The sequence below is a fragment of the Panthera onca genome, chromosome C2, assembly GCF_046562875.1.
Source record: "Panthera onca isolate mPanOnc1 chromosome C2, mPanOnc1 haplotype 2, whole genome shotgun sequence".
NCBI lineage: Eukaryota > Metazoa > Chordata > Mammalia > Carnivora > Felidae > Panthera > Panthera onca.
In genome coordinates, this window is record NC_138347.1 from 72,921,744 (window position 1) to 72,937,808 (window position 16,065).

The 16,065-nt window shown below is 47.9% G+C and overlaps 1 long non-coding RNA gene across 2 annotated transcripts in view; it reads right to left on the reverse strand.

Annotated features, from left to right (window-relative positions):
• Positions 1-15,678, reverse strand: part of LOC132683553 (uncharacterized) — a 122,397-nt gene extending 106,719 nt beyond the window's left edge. For both annotated transcript variants that reach the window (XR_009612289.3, XR_009612288.3), the window contains exon 1: positions 15,584-15,678. This is a non-coding gene — a long non-coding RNA (uncharacterized LOC132683553). The remainder of the gene's footprint in view (positions 1-15,583) is intronic.
• Between the last annotated feature and the right edge of the window lie 387 nt (positions 15,679-16,065).

The following is a 16,065-nucleotide window of genomic DNA, read 5'->3' on the forward strand; positions in this document are numbered from 1 at the left end:
AATGGTTCTAGAGGGAGTCAGAAGGAAGACTGAATCTCTCTTGCTGTGATCCTTGAGGAAACTTCATAGGGGAGGGGAGGTCCCTTTGACCTTTGTCTGGAGGGGAAAAAATGCAAGTTAAACAGTGGAAATGCATTCTGAAAAGAAGGTACAGCTGGAGGAAAAGGAGACTAGAAAGGACTGGATATGTTAGTAATATGGGGAACACTGGGGGACATGATCAAAAAGTGAGTTGAGATGATCAGCTCATTCCTCATGGGGAACCTTCAGTGGGAATACCACTGGCTTGGGGTTCCAGCCCTAGCCAGCACTGATTCCCCGAGGGGCCTCTCCCTGGGCCTGCTTTCTCATCTATATAAATTAAAAGGGTTTCCAAAGATATTAAGTGAGGCCTCAAGCTCTATAAAGATGTTGTATTGATAGGCTTCCACATTGAGCTGCAAGGTAAGATTTTAAGAATGGGTTTTGTGCTTTAAAACTGTTTCAAAGCCACTGGTCTCAATAATCAGTTCCCTCCAACTGTAGAATTCTATTTCTTTCGGCTGTTTGTTAATCAAATGAAGCATGACTCATTTAGGATTTACCAGGTCCCTCTGAATTGTCTATGGCTGTATTAAGTCATTTGACCTGTTTCCAGTGGAAAATCCATTTTTATTTATATCCTTATGAGAAAGAGCCTGGTGCAGCTGAAAGAGTCCTGAGAAGCAAGTCAGCAGATCTGGCCCCATGCTGTAATAACAAATATCATTCATAAACAAGTATAAATAAAACAATGAATATTTGTTGAATAAATGCTCACTAGTGACACCATCCTGAGCAAGTGTCCTTGCTTCTCTGACCTTTGCTTTCACCATCTCTAAAATCAAGACAATAACCTGCCTGGTCTGCCTCAGGCACTTTTGTGAGTCTCAAATGAGAGAACACACTTAAAAGCGCTTTATAAACTGTAAAGTACTCCGTGCATGTAGCATATAACGTATGGGGTGGGGACAGAGTTCAGGACTTGAGAGAGCAGTTCTCCTGGGTGACTGTGGAGGGGTAGTTTGTCTCTAAGACCTCAGGAAGTGAGTGATTTTCTCTGACAAGCATTTCTCAGCTTGGTCATATAAAAAAGAAGAAGAAGAAGAAGGAGGAGGAGGAGGGGGCGGAGAAGGAGGAGGAGGAGGAGAAGGGGGAGAAGGAGAAGAAGGAGAAGAAGAAGAAGAAGAAGAAGAAGAAGAAGAAGAAGAAGAAGAAGAAGAGGAGGAGGAGGAAGAGGAAGAGGAGGAAGAAGAAGAAGAAGAAGAAGAAGAAGAAGAAGAAGAAGAAGAAGAAAATAAAAAGGATCAGAAGAAATGCATGTGCTGCCCAGTTTAGATGCTTCACCTCACTCCAGGTCCCTTGGCCACGAGGTAACGGAAACTAAGACTTGTCCTAAAATCTGGTGGAGGCCTACCACAAGGAGGCATGGCCAAGACAAGCCCGCAGGGAAGACAGAAGCAAAAGATCTTTTCTGGCTTCGGAAGATACTTATTAGTTCTCTGCATTACTTGTGAGCTCAAGATGGGGCTTTTAAAATTATTGTTGAGGGGCACCTGGGTGGCTCAGTTGGTTAAGCGTCCGAGTTCAGCTCAGGTCATGATCTTGTGTTTCATGAGTTCGAGCCCTGCAAGGGGCTCTGTGCTGACAGCTCAGAGCCTGGAGCCTGCTTCAGATTCTGTCACTGTCTCTGTCTTCTCTCTCTGTGCCCCTCCCCCGCTCATGCACGCGTGCGCTCTCTCTCAAAAATAAGCATTAAAAAATTTAAAAAAATAAAATTATTGTTGAGTTAATTAAAGCCATATTACTAGGCCAACGAATGAATGGGCACAATTTCTCCTGCAGTTTAAGGAAGCACTGATTCTTCCATTGAACCTATTCATTGACAATTCATCTATTTACCAAAACTTAACCAAAATGCCATCTATCTTTCTTTAGCCAAAACCACCATCCCCAAGTTTCTTTGACCCTGCGTTGTTGGAGCTATTTCTCAGATATTTCTCAGATATGCTGGCCTTCTCGATCAAGGGATGGAGACATTGGGAGATCACAATCCTAGCTGGGCTGTCAAACTAGAATGCCACAAAGAAAGCCATTGCCTAAGTGCATTCGATGGCTCCCCATCTTGTGGAACCCACATTCCTTAGCCTGGCTGAAGATCTCTCCAGTCTGGTGGACATCCTGGCGGATGTCAGTTCTACTAGCAGAAGCCCATGCTGGGGAGAGGAGACAGACCTCAATTCTTATCTGCCTCTGCTCCTCATAGCAAATGAGTGTGTCCCTTTTGCTCTCTGTGCCTCAGTTTCCCTACTCATCTGATAAGGAGGTTGAACTAGTCCAGCTGTGAAGCTCCACTCATTTTCTGGGGACTAACCCTGGGATAAGAGGAAAGCTGAGAGGACACAGCAGCTCTGCTTTGAGCAGGTTGGTACATTCTTGGTAACATTTCTTTTGGTGAAGGATTCTACTGCTTAAAAGAATGCTTGGAAAACACTGGCCTCCATGTGATCTCGAAGCTGCCCAACAACTTTCCTGCCCACCTGCCCTCCCGGCTTCAGTGATTTTACCCAAGACCCCCATCCCAACGTGCAATGCTTGGGCTCACTGGACAGTGCAGAAGGTGACACCACTAACATGGTCCTGAGGTTGAGGGTGGCTTAGAAGAGAGTCACTCCCAACTCTGGGCCCTCTCCACCCCCAAAGTGGGGGCAGTGCAAAGACAGAGACGAGGTAGATTCCAGGGCAGGCAGAAAGTGGAGCAAGACTGAGACCACACAGACAATCCAGACTGGCTCAGCTCCCTCCCTTGGTATCTTCCCACTCCTTACGCCCACTCCCCTTCCCCAGCCTTAGGTGAGGCTGCTGCTGCCCTATTAACAGAGTCTGCCGCTGTACTACATTTCCTCAGGGACTTGCTCCGTTGCTCCGGCTCCCTCTCTTCCTCTCCATTCTGAGCCTACCTCTTCCTCCTCTGAAGAGACCAACCCTGCCTCTAATTTGTCTCTGCCCCTGAGAGTGGGTGAGCTTGAGCAAGGTCCCTTCTGCTCTTGGGACCTCAGAAACTGAGATCCTGCCTCATTAGATTTTTCCAGAATTCTGGAATTCCAGAATATCTTTGCATAGATGCCTTGCTAGGCTCATCCTGCCTGTGTCCTGGGGGCGCCCCGGGCACCTCACTCTTGGCTCTCAGGCTCCAGCCCCGAGTCCTGCACTGCCACAGACATTAGCCTAAGTTGATGCCCCAGGCATAGTCCTAGCAAGGGAGTTGGCAGGAAGCAGGCTTGGTCTTCTGATGTTGTTCACATCACACACCGGGGGACTCTGCCTGGGCCCTGCTGTGGAAGAGTGGATGCCGTGGGGTCTGGTATCAGAGACACTATGTGGGCAATTGAGAGCCAGCCTGACCTGCTGAGGGCACCAATTTGAGTGGGCAGTGCTGAGAGGGGGACGAGCGGCTCTCCCAGTGGCTAGCACGCCTCAAGGGAGACGCCTATAGGGAGGCTGAGCTCTGCCCCTTCTACCTGTGTGACCTCGAACAAGTCCTCTTTCCTTCCTCCCTTCTTCCCTCCTTTCTCGTTTTCACAAACATTTACTGAGCATTCTCTAACGACCAAGCCCTCTGCTAGGCTTTGAGGTTTCAAAAACATAGTCTTGACCCTAGAGAACCTCATAATCTGTGGAAACAGAAATGTAAACCAATTAACTAATATTTTACTCCTGGGGGCTCAGTATCCTTATCTGTAAATGAAGGAGTTCTGGCCCCAATACCCAGTGATCCTCTCAGTTCAAACAGTGCTCTGTGAGGCTCTCATCACATGAGAACATCTGCTCCTACCAGTTTGGTGAAGTTGCAGGCCAGTCAGCAGGTAATCCACAGGGAAGAGTTAGTGATAACTGATAACTTGAATTGCACTGAGAGCAGAATCTACACTGTGGCTCGTTGTGGCCAACAGTCTGCTGTGGCCTGGTTCTTGCTCTCCCAACTTCTGTTCTCTCAGCTACTTCAGCCAGCAAAACCACCCGGAAACTGTCAGAGATTATTTCCAGCGTGTCCAGGGGATCCAAGAGGGAGCAGATGAAAGACAGACTAGACTGCTGGTGTCTGAGCCACAGTACCAAACTCAAGCTCTTTCGGATTGTTGGTCCAGATCACCTGCAGGCCCACCAGGTCCATCCACCTCCTTCCCTTCCTTGGCTCAGAATACAAATTACATGTGTGGGTAAGAAGCTGTGAGATGGAAATTGTCCCACAGATGTGTAGGACCCCGCATTAGGTGGCCTAGGGTAGTGCCTCACTAATGTTTTTCCAGTGGGTGGCAAATCTCAGATGTTAGTTGGAGAGATCCTACCTTTCACATCCACATCTTTCTCTCTCACACACATGCCTTATGCACCAACCATCCTTCCTCTTCTCTGTTTCTCAAGCTGAAACCCAGCAAAGAGAAAAGAAGATACCCAGGTTATTGGACACACCCCAGATGTCCTCCCAATCCAGTAGTGGGCCTTCAGCTTGGGGTAAGAATCAGTGCAATAACCATCTCCTCTGGGAAACCAGCATCTTCTTGCCAATTCTGTATTTATGCATCAGTCTTGGTCACTTGTCTTTTCTCTTTTTCCTACACTTGTCTCTTCTTGATACCTTCTAGAATTTTGGTTTCAAGGTCCTTGCCTTATATTTGCAACATCTGCAGAGAAAGTGCCAGATATTGCACTAGCCAGTCCCAGCTCCCATGAGCCAATTCCCCGGCCAAGGAGGGCACACCTTTCAGGTGCACAGAAACACAGGGGCTGACAGAGCACTTTTCCTTACACTGTTCAACTGGAGTGTCAGGCCAGAGACAGAGACGTGACCAGGCGAACTTAAGAGGTTGTTGTGGAGCCACTGAAAGTCTCGTGATGAAAAATGGATCTAGAGACTTCCATCTCTAAATATGCGGTGTGGCTGCTGCCCGTTCTGTCCAAGGGGGAGCCATTCTAGCTTCTTCCCTGGGAGCCTCCAGAGATGAGAGGGCACATGGAAGCCCGTGGGAAAGACTTGTGTACCCTGCACACCAGCTGGATATCAGCCCTGGACACAAGGAGTCAAGGAAGCCTCCACCTGGCACTTCCAGGGTGTCACTATGGCCTCTGGCAGGCTGATGTCAAAGCATCCAGCTTGAACAACAGAATATCTCAGGATTGTATTTGTCTGGCTTTACTTTTAGCTTTGGAAGTAACTCTCGTCCTCAACCACACTATGGTTTTGCAGGACAGCTTCCGATTAGGCGTAGGATCGTATCTTACAGTTTCATCCTGAAACTACTGGATGAACACTGAGGCTGATAACGAAGGTTGTGCTGACACACACTGAGAAGCTGCGTGGGTCACCACTGCTGTGAGTATGACTCACAGAGGAGGCCCAAGCCTGCCCAGGAGGCAGGAAGGGTAGCATTTAGGGACTGATGGGCCCTGGGCCCTGGCAGACAGAAGCAGATGGACTGAGGTCCACAGGGACATTGTGCCATTCCGTGGGGGGGTGGGGGGGGAGAGGGGGGGGAACCTGGACAGTGCCAAAGGCAGACAAAACTGCCTTTGGAGTGAGTTTCCTGAGGAGTGCTGTTTCCTCACCTGGTGGGCTTGCGAATTCTTTGCTTCTGCCATTTTCTTAAAGAACCCTCTTCTGAATTGTCTGCGGTTTTAGTGAGGCTCTAGCCAAGCTTTCTTTTAAAAATAGGACGCATTACATACTTATTGAATTATCAGGCTTTTGTCAACATCAACATCATCATTGTCAAAATCTGAGCCAGGTGTTTGGCTGAGCAAATCCTCGCACAATGTGATTTCCATGAATAAACACGCTTCCTTCTCATCTTTGGGAATTTAGCTAAGAAGCCAAAAAAAAAACCCACCAAAACTGGTGTGGATGAAAATGTAAAAAGACACGCAGACGTACACCATGTGCACAAGATCTGAGAACAGAACATCGTGAAGGAATAAAAGGTGAGGCTGCCCGACCCTCAGTCATACCAGAATCTACCTGACGGCATGTTGACAGCTGTCAGTTTGGGCTGGTGGACAGAGAAGAGTAGAGATGAAGGGTCATTTCAAACTTCTGAGTCAAAATGGCTCGGAGCCCCTGAGGACAGAGTTCACATCTTGTTTATGGATGAGTCCTCACTATCCAACATGGGGCCCAGCACTTAGGCTGTACTTTGATTATAAGAGCTATTATTTTATTGTGGTTATCATGTCTGTTATGAATGTCCTTGCATCACCTACTAACTATCCCACCAGATGCAGCTGTCATAATGAGGGTTGATGCTCACAGACATCTTCAACGTGTTTAATTTTGTGGGAAGTAGGCCATAGCACTGTTCTGGAAGCTCTTTTCTCCAGAATTCCATAAGGTGGATCCACTATTTATGAACCCACTTATTAAGAGATAACAATTGCCAGTGCAATTAAATAGATGCTATGGGAAAATAAAATTTAGTGTTCTGGTCAAGTAATTAAATATGTGTGCAGGGCAGAATGGGTTTTATGTCCCTCTAACCCTTAGTCCATTCAAGCTGCTATAACAAAATACCACAGAGCGGACGGCTTATAAGCTGTAGAAATTTATTACTCACATTCCAGAGGCTCAAAATCCAAGAGCAGGGTGCTAGCATGGTCTGGTAATCCATACATGGTAGAAGGGGTGAGGGATCTCTCCTATAAGAGTGCTACTCCCATTCATGAAGGCTCCACCCTCAGGATCTAATCAGGTGCCAAAGCTCCACGTACCAATGCATACCCTTTGGGGGTTAGGATTTCAACATGTGAATTTAAAAAGAAAAAGAAAAAAGGGGTGCCTGGGTGACTCAGTCAGTTAAATGTCCAACTTTGGCTCAGGTCATGATCTCACGGTTCCTGGGTTCGAGCTCCACAACGGGCTCTGTGCTGACAGCTCAGAGCCTGGAACCTGCTTCAGATTCTGTGTCTCCCTCTCCCTCTGCCCCTCCTCCACTCTCTCTCTCTCTCTCTCTCTCTCACTCTCTCTCTCAAAAATAAATATTAAAAAAAAATTTTTTTAAAGGATTTCAACATCTGAATTTGGGGTGGGGGGGACACAAACACTCAGACCATGACAAAACCTCACCCGCCCTCTTGCCTTGTCCTGGGGCCTGACAAAGCAAAGCTAGGCCAACTACAGAGGGAGAAAGAGCAGAGATTCCAGAAGCACATCACTACACAGGGGATACACCAATACGGCCAGCTTGGCCAAGAGCAAGCTTAGCTCACCTTACAGAACCCATCGCCTGTTTCTGCTGCCAGCCTCCGCCCTGGTCCCAGCCCAAGCAGAGCAGAACCCAAGGCGGCCGAATGCCTGCCCCGTGTTAGATGCTGAGGATGCAGGCAGCACCTGGGACAGCAGTGGGGTAAGAAAGAAGGAGCAGGATTTGAGGAAGGGTACTGAAAGGAGAGGGGGCCAGATAGAAGGGACTCCCCAGCCTACCTCAGCCTCGCTCAAAGCACCAAGGGCTGAGGGGGCCCACGGATTACCCCACCGGAATGAAAGAGCTACTTCTGACCCTCAACCTCACTGTCTTTGACTAGTTTAGAATATACAACTCACACTTAAAGGGCTGTTTTGTACATTCTTTGGACTCTATGATATAGATAGCCTAAGAATAAAACTATAAAAGTGAAAACTGCTCTTCCCTTCCACTCTTCAGGGAAAAGCTCTGGATTTGTTTTATATGCATTTTTCCCCCAACTGTCACAAAATAAAAGGAATCATACTGTCATCAGTTTTCTAAAGCTAGTACCCAACTTCCACTACTTTTCCTGTGTCTGAAGGGGACCAGCCAGTCACAGGGACCTCACCGTACAAGCAGGGTGGAACTTTCTAAATGGACATTTATGAAGCCCTGGGTATTGGTCGGGCAGGGCAGGTCAGAGAAATGCAAAGCATCCCAGGCATCAGCCCAGAAGTTACTCCTACCCTCTCCTCTGTCCACAGAACAGCACCCATGGGACTCAGCCTTCTCTACACGGAGCTAAAGGCACCCTGAGACCTCTCATGGAGATTTACCCTGTTGGCCCATGTGGAAAGAGGGGAAGAGGCCCAGGTCTGAGGGAATGCCTAATGAGTCATCATGCAGAAGGAAAAGGCAGAATTCAAACACCTGCCTCTGCTGGAAAGGTCCAAAGAAAAGGTGTTTCCAGACCTGTGAGTTAGGTGGCCAAGCAAGCAAGAGTAGGGCCCATGTCAACGAAGAGAAAATTCCTGGAAGTTCTGCTTCCAGAACCCTGGGGCCAGACCTGCCACCCTCAGAGGAGGCAAGATAAGAAGAAGGGATAAGAATGGAGGCACAAGATGAAAATAGGTTTGGTCGGGGGTGGGGAGCTGTTCTAGCCTAAGAAAAGGAAACACAGGTGAAAAGACACATATACCCTGGAGGACAGCCCAACAAATTCCAAGAGGAGGGATGGGGGTGGGGCAAGCTTAGGACAACAGGCCTTCTACAAATGTGAAAAGGAGCGGGGATAGGGCCTCTAGGTGACATCTACTTAGCTAGTGAATTGCACTCTACAAAGTGTGGTCACAACCAACATGTCCCAGAAGGACGACAGGCTGGCAAGCAGTATCAGCGTCACATCCCACCTGTTCCGTGTATCAGAAAACCAAGCTAGGCGCCAGCGGTTGCATACAGCACTGCTCCTCCACACAAGGCCAGAAGACCACTGGCCGCACACGAGGTGACTGAGGGCCACGGGGGGAGCATACTTACCTCAAAGGGCACACATTTGCTGTAATGTGCCTTTAAAAATAAAACTGAAACCACCAAACCTGTGGTTTCAAGGATACTGTTGCTTAGGAGGATGCTATGTTTCAAAAGTGAGGTTATTTAAAGTTCATTTAAATGAAGTAGCAAATAAATAATATTACATAGGGTACTCGGTTTTGATTTTTTTTTAAAAAAGCGAAGGTGGGAAACCAAGCCCTGATGATGAGGATGATGGTGACAAGGACAGCCACCCATTTTATAACACTCACTGTGTGCCAAAAGCCTATAGATACAGTAAGTCACTTATTCTCATGAAGGCTCCATGGGGTTGGCAGTTATGGTTTTCTTTTTAAGTTTATTTATTTTGAGAGAGAGAGAGAGAGAGAGCATGGGCGCATGTGCACGCAAAAGGGGATGGGGGGGGGGGCGGACAGAGGATCTGAAGCAGGCTCTGTGCTGACAGCAGAGAACCCGACGTGGGGCTCAAACTGAGGAACCATGAGATCGTGACCTGAGCCAAAGTCAGTCGCTTAACCAACTGAGCCGCTCAGGTGCCCCCAGTTTTCACGGTTTTACACAGGGGCCTGGGAGAGACCCTAAAAGGCACAGGGTATAGGACTGCCTCCAGGTGCTCAGACCACAGGGGTGCTGGTCAGCACAAAGCGCCTGGCTGGGGCCCGGGACAAGGGGTTTGGGACAGCTTGCTGGGGTGGGGAGGGCCTCCATGTGTCCTCCCAGCTTCTGATGCAGAACTATATGAGATTGAATTTCACAGCAGCCTTACATCCTGATGCAAATGAGGACAAGCCAGTGACAATCCACAGTGAGGTGATTTCATTGCCAGCTCCAGAGCTGCCTGTTTTTTGCATCGGGCAGTGATTATGTTGCACAGTTGATGTGAGGGCCTCAGGCAAAATCCCTGCTAACTCAACTGCAGGTTGGCCTTCCTGCCTGCCTGTTAAACTCTTCCAGATGATTCTGGTTGGATTTGCAAGGCTTTACCAGACAGGTTGTCTCTGCGTTAGAGGAGGGGAGGGACATCTGCAAAACGCCTGGAGAGAGGAAAAGACAGCTCTGAGTTCAAAGGTTTGCAGAAGCAGCGGGGATGGGGAGAGAAAAGCAGCCGCTAATGGGTCCTAGGAATCCCTCAGCTGAGAGCACAACAGTTGTGCTTTTCACACGGTGGTTAAAAGTCTTCCAGTACATCCTCTAGTCAGCAGTTTAAGAGCAAGAGCTTTGAAATCTCAGATTCATCTCTCATTAGCCAGATGGCCTCGACTCTGGCCATTTAACCTTGATGGGCCTCAGTTTCTCCATCTGCAGGGTGGGAATAAAAAAAAAGTGCTTCTCCCAGAGGGTACCGTGAAGATTAAATGAGATCTTCTTAGCACACTATAGGACATGTGTTAAATGCTCAGTCATAGTAGTTGTTACTATCATTCTCCAGGATGGGGTGAAGGCTTACCGCCTCTCTGAGCAGACTTAGCTCAGATTTTAAGTCCGGGCTGATCTACCACAGCAAAGGAAAATTTTAGAAACTCTTGTTTTCATATAGTTAATGTCCCAAGATGATGATGATGGTGATGATGATGATGATAAAAGAGGCACACGGGTAAGCGCACAGATTTAGTGGAACATGTCAGCCAAAGTTAAGAAACCAAAATGGCTAGGAAAGGGACTCAAAGTTGAATTTATGATCTCTCCCTCAAAACCTACTCCTCCTGCGGTATTCCCTACCTCAGTAAATACACCTCTAATTGTTGGGGCTTTGGGGTAGAGTGACTCCATTTCCCGGTCAGAACCATGGTTTGGGGCTGGTTGAACTGGTTATGCCACCCTAAACTGAACATGCTTCCCAGCCTTCAGGCTTCTACCACCAGGGCAGAGCCCGCCCCACTAAGCTCACTGCATGGCTTGGAGAACAAACTGGATTATACCTGTCTGTGGCAAGCAGAGGGGACTAGAAAACCCAGAAGGTGCTGAGTCATACTAGCCCAGCGACTGGGACAGAGCCCAGGAGTGTTACTCTAATAAGCATCCCTCCTTTTGGAAACGTGAGGAGTGGGGAACAAGTGTTCCCCCGACACCATCTACCTGGTTGCATTAGTCACGAACCTTGGAGTCATCTTAGGCATATGATCTCCCTCTCACACACACCCCTAATCCATATCCTGCTTATCACCAAGGACTGTCAATTCACTTCCTAAGTATGTCCTGAATCTGTTCTCTGCTCCATTCTACAGCCACCACTCGGTAGACCAAGACACGATTATTTCCCACCGGAATCCTCACAGGCCCCCTCATCCACTTTTATTGTCTCCAATCTGTTCTCCACTCTGTAGGCCCCAACTCCTCCTTACATTTTTTAAAAACTGTTCCTTGTTGCCCTTTGGTAAAAACTAAAATCCATAACATGGGTCCAATGTTTTGTTGGTCTGGTCCATGCCTACCTCCCCAGCCTCAGGCAGCATGACTCTCCCTCTTGCACCAGGCGCTCCAACCACCCTGCTTCCTTTGACTTCTGGGAGGAGATAACACTTCATTCTGCCTCAGCATCCTTGCCCATACTGTTCCCTCAACCTAGAATGCCCTTCCTTCCTCCTTTCCTCCCTTCCTTCCTTTCCCTTCCCCTGGCTAACTCTTGTTCATCCTTTACAATTTAACTCAAATGTCACCTTTCCAGGGAAGCATCCCAGACCAGATCAGCTCTCCCTACTAACACATTCAAGGTTTTAGTGAGCTTTCCCTCCCTAGTATTTACCACAGTCGGTAACAAGATATTGTATGATTCTTTGACTGTATGTATGTATACATACAGTATATATGTATATATGTATATGTAGTGTCCTGTCCTATAAGCTCCATGCAAAGAGATGATCCTATCCTTCAGCACCCAGCACAGTTGCTGACAATAGTAGTTACCTAGTCAACACTAATGATGGACTGGATGAAGGAGAAAAGTGATTGGAGAAAAAGGTATGATCCTAGTAGATGGTTTTGGAGATCTAATGCCCTTCTTCCGGGAAAGTGGGGCAGACCAAAGAGACATGGCATAGGGTGTTCATGCATGAGTGTTTGGGTCGAGAGACAAGGGTTGATCTGGAATCAGAGGTCAGAAGCTAGCAGCTCCACTGGTTGAGCATAAAAAACATGATTATAGCACTGTGAAGAATAAATAGGGTAGAGCAAAGGAGACGATCCCTTCTCAGAAGGGATGCACATAGGATTTGAAACTTGGCCAGAAGAAGAGGAAATGCAATTACTGGTAGCAGCCACAGGAGACATCACCAACATTTCTCTGGGTGCACAATCTTTCAGGGTGCTACATCTACGCATGAGTAGAGAATTTTTCATTTTGTGGGTACACAGTATCTAAAACCCCTCTTTAGTTTTGGAGAATTCCCCATGGGATAAGTCTTTATGGGAGGTAGCCAGCTTTGTTTCTACCTGTTTTTCAAGTCTGGCTCTCTAGCCTTCCTGGCGAGTCTCGTGCTTCCCACTATCCCTGAATAAACTCCCTTTCAGCTTAAGTCAGTCGGAATTAGTTTCTGTTGTTTTCAGCCAATAACCACAACTGGTACAGTTGGGGGCCAGCAGGGCAGTGACATCTGGCTTCTCCATGTAACCACGCGTGTGGATGCCAAGCACGCAGACAAGTGGACAGGACTGCTTTGGCAGCCTGGAAGTTATGGGCTCCTCAGAATTGGGGAGGGAAGGTGGCCATTTTGAGCCAGCAGGGCCTTTGGATGGAATCAGAATTCCTACAGATCTGTGGGTGAAGGCCACATCACAGAAATCATCCTATTGTTGGGATATGCCCACGGGGTTGGTCACCTAATACACCCCAGACTGGCGGCCTGGGAAACTCTGACAGGTGGAGGCCCAGAGAACCCACAGTTGGCTCATGGCCCCGTGGGAAAGTCCTGGCCCTCCTGGGCCTTCTCGTATTCGTTGTACTTTTCCTGAAGAGTTTGTACTCTGGTAATCTGTTCAAGATATTTTCCACTTCTCGGATCCTGAATCCACTATAAAGAATAAAATATGGGAGGAAATAAACGGAGAGTCAGAGTGCACTTAGCACACTTCCTGATGCCTCAAATAATAGGATGTCAGAGCAGGAAAGGCCCTTGGGACCATCCAGTCTTGTGGTCTCAGACGTCAGTGGGCTTCACAATTACCCAGGGAACGAGTTAGCAGTGTGGGTTCTCGCAGATTTCTCCATTCTCATAGCTGGTACACTAGGTCTAGGGTGAAACCCCAAGATTTGGGTTTTGTACAAACTTTCCCAGGTAATCCTCATATAAGTTTGAGAATAGTGATTCTAGTCCTTCATCCCATCTTACAGGGGAAAAAACGGACTGAAAAAGAAAACTCCCCCAAAGGGTCAGCTGTTGAATGGACACCAAGCCCAAGCCTCCTAACTCCCACTACCCTGGGCTGGTGTGGACTAGGACAGGGCATGGAAAGTGCTTCTTTCCAAAGTCAGTTATGTGATTTTTGTCCCCTAACAAGGCTCCTCCTTTTCTGATTGTAAAAGGTGCAGCGTGTCATGGGAAATGCCAGAAATAAAGATGGATCTGTTCTAGCCTCTGCCAGAGAGGCTGTTGTGGTCTTAACCGAGTAGGAAGCCCTGGAGGCAAAGCCAGGAATTGCCACCACAAGGCCCTCAGCTTGACACAGCAGCAGCCCAAGTTCTAGTTCTGGGTCCTCCAATGTCATGCATGAGCTTAGACAAGTCCCTCCCTGAGTCTCTGTTTTATCCAGTTCATAAAATGGGGATAAATGTGCTATCTGCTGTCTACCCTGCCTGCCTCCCTGGCCTCTGGTGTGAATGTGCTTTGTAAACTCCCACGTGCTGCTCAAGCAGGAGGGATTACAGACACTGGAGATGTGACTAGAATCCTGATTCCTACTCAGGGTCCCTTGAGGACGTGCCGGGCTCGTCTTAGAAATAGCAGAGGAAGCTAAGAACCTGCCAGCGATGCTCAAGGGAGATTCTCAGAGCCTGTGGGCTGGCTGGCAAAGAGATCCCTTCCTCCCACACAGTGCTCCCATGTCAGGCAACCTGCATGGACGAGAACCTCGCTCACTGCCAGGTGCATGTGTGTGGGGGGGACAAATGGGTGGTGAAATCACTGCTTCGGGGTCTTCCCTGCCTCTGGTCTGGCTCTGCTGGGAACCTCTGTCCGTCTTTCAAAGTGCCCTGGCTCAGGACCCCTAGGAAGTGTTCAGAGAACCCCAGGGGACCAAGAGAAGTCACACCCCACCCTTCCATGCCATGGCCTGTTACAGCAGGTTCAAGGGGGTGGATTTGCTCAGACGGTATCTTTCCATATTGCCACATCACACCTCTCAGAACCATTTCCCCAGCTGGCAGGAGTCCTGGCTTACCTGAAGTTATCAGGATGCCAGGATTCTTCCACCATTCTGCCAAAAATTTGCTTTGTCACCTTGCTCAATCCCCTCATCTCTATGGCCATTTTCTCATCTGTAAAATGGGGGAAACAATTCCTGTCCCTCCCCCCATTACAGGTTTGCTGTGTCAAGTGACAGCAGGGTGTGGGAGAGCTTTGTCGTCATTACCTGGTAGGACAAGACAGAGGCCTGGAAAGGGAAGGAGGAGAGGCAGGCACAGAGATGAACTGCAAATCCAGGAGGCAGGTGAACTCTGCACAAGGACTGAATTCTTGCCTCTACTTGGGGCCGCCCTGGGACAGCAAGTCCTTTGCTGTAAGATGCTCCCCATCCCTTTCTCTCATGTCAGTATTTATAGTGCATTTACCCAAAATACCACAATTACTTGACCCTCAGAGTGCATTTTCACATTGGTAATACTTTACATCCTAAGAAGCCCCCATCCAACAGCCCCAGCTCATGAAAACTGGCACAGCTCCATTTTACAAGTGAGTCCAACTTAGTATACACACACACACACACACACACACACACACACACACACATATGGCTGGCCAGCCAGCAGTTCACTAGGCTTTTTTGTCCCTCATTCCCCAGTAAGAAATTTCTATTGCATGACTATCAAATGTAAGGCATTCACTAGCACATGCCAGACTCAGGGGCCTCGCTGTGATCAAGCCTAAGAAAAGCCTTCAGTCAGAAACCAAAGCAGACAACTGCTTGATGCAGGTGTAAGGTCATCTAGTCCGGGAGTTTTCAAACTTTTTTTTCTTATTTATTTATTTATTTATTTATTTATTTATAATTTACATCCAAGTTAGTTAGCATATAGTGCAATAATGATTTCAGAAGTAGATTCCAGTGACTCATCCCCTATGTATAAAACCCAGTGCTCACCCCTACAAGTATCTTCCTCAATGCCCCTTACCCATTTAGCCCATTCCCACACCCACAACCCCTCCAGCAACCCTCAGTTTGTTCTCTGTATCTAAGAGTCTCCTATGTTTTGTCCCCCTCCGTTTTCATATTATTTTTGCTTCCCTTCCCTTATGTTCATCTGTTTTTTTAAAGCAGTACACTTTCTTCATAAGATCTTAAAGCAAACCCCTTATCAGCTAATTCTGAGGAATCGCTGAAACTCGAAGCACCACTGATTTATGGCGCAGATGTGGAAAATGAAGCTCAAAGAGGGTGAGGAATGTGACCAATGCCACACAACAAACTAGTGGGGAAACCAAATAAAGAAACTGTTCTTGAGCCCACAACGACAGGTACAAGGCGGGACCCAAAAACCAAAGGCACAAGCAAGGGTTTGTAGAGCTTACAGCTCAACTTAAGGGCAGGCACAACACCAAAGCACTTGAGTTAGGCTAGCCTCCGGAAACCGAGGGAAAGCCTACCTTCATACAGAACGTTCCCGCTCAGGTTCTCACTAGGGTCCAATATGAAAAGGGGGGGGGGGGAGCCTCGTCCTGATTGGTTGGAGGAACCTTATTCTGATTGGCTCAAAGGACCGCATCCTGATTGGTTGGAAGGTCTCGTCCTTATTGGTCAATATTGGCAGACAACTCAGGCAGCTCATTGGTGCGTTTTGGAGCTGGGGTCCTCTGGTTCTGTTCTGTAAGCCTCGCGGTTTAATAAGAACAGCCAACAGAAAGTGCTCTAGATGCACAATGTTTTTCACTTGGCGTTTGGTCCCATGGTCCCTAACTGTCTCAAAACCACCTTTCAGTGCAGGTCTCTAACTCTCAGCACAGATGTCTCCAGCTCAGTGTGACATCAGAGAGAAACGAATTTTCCTTCATTCCTAGGCCATTTACACAGCCTAAAAGAAAGGAGGCTCATAAAGGGGGTGACTAGTGAATGGAGGAGGGGGATGTGC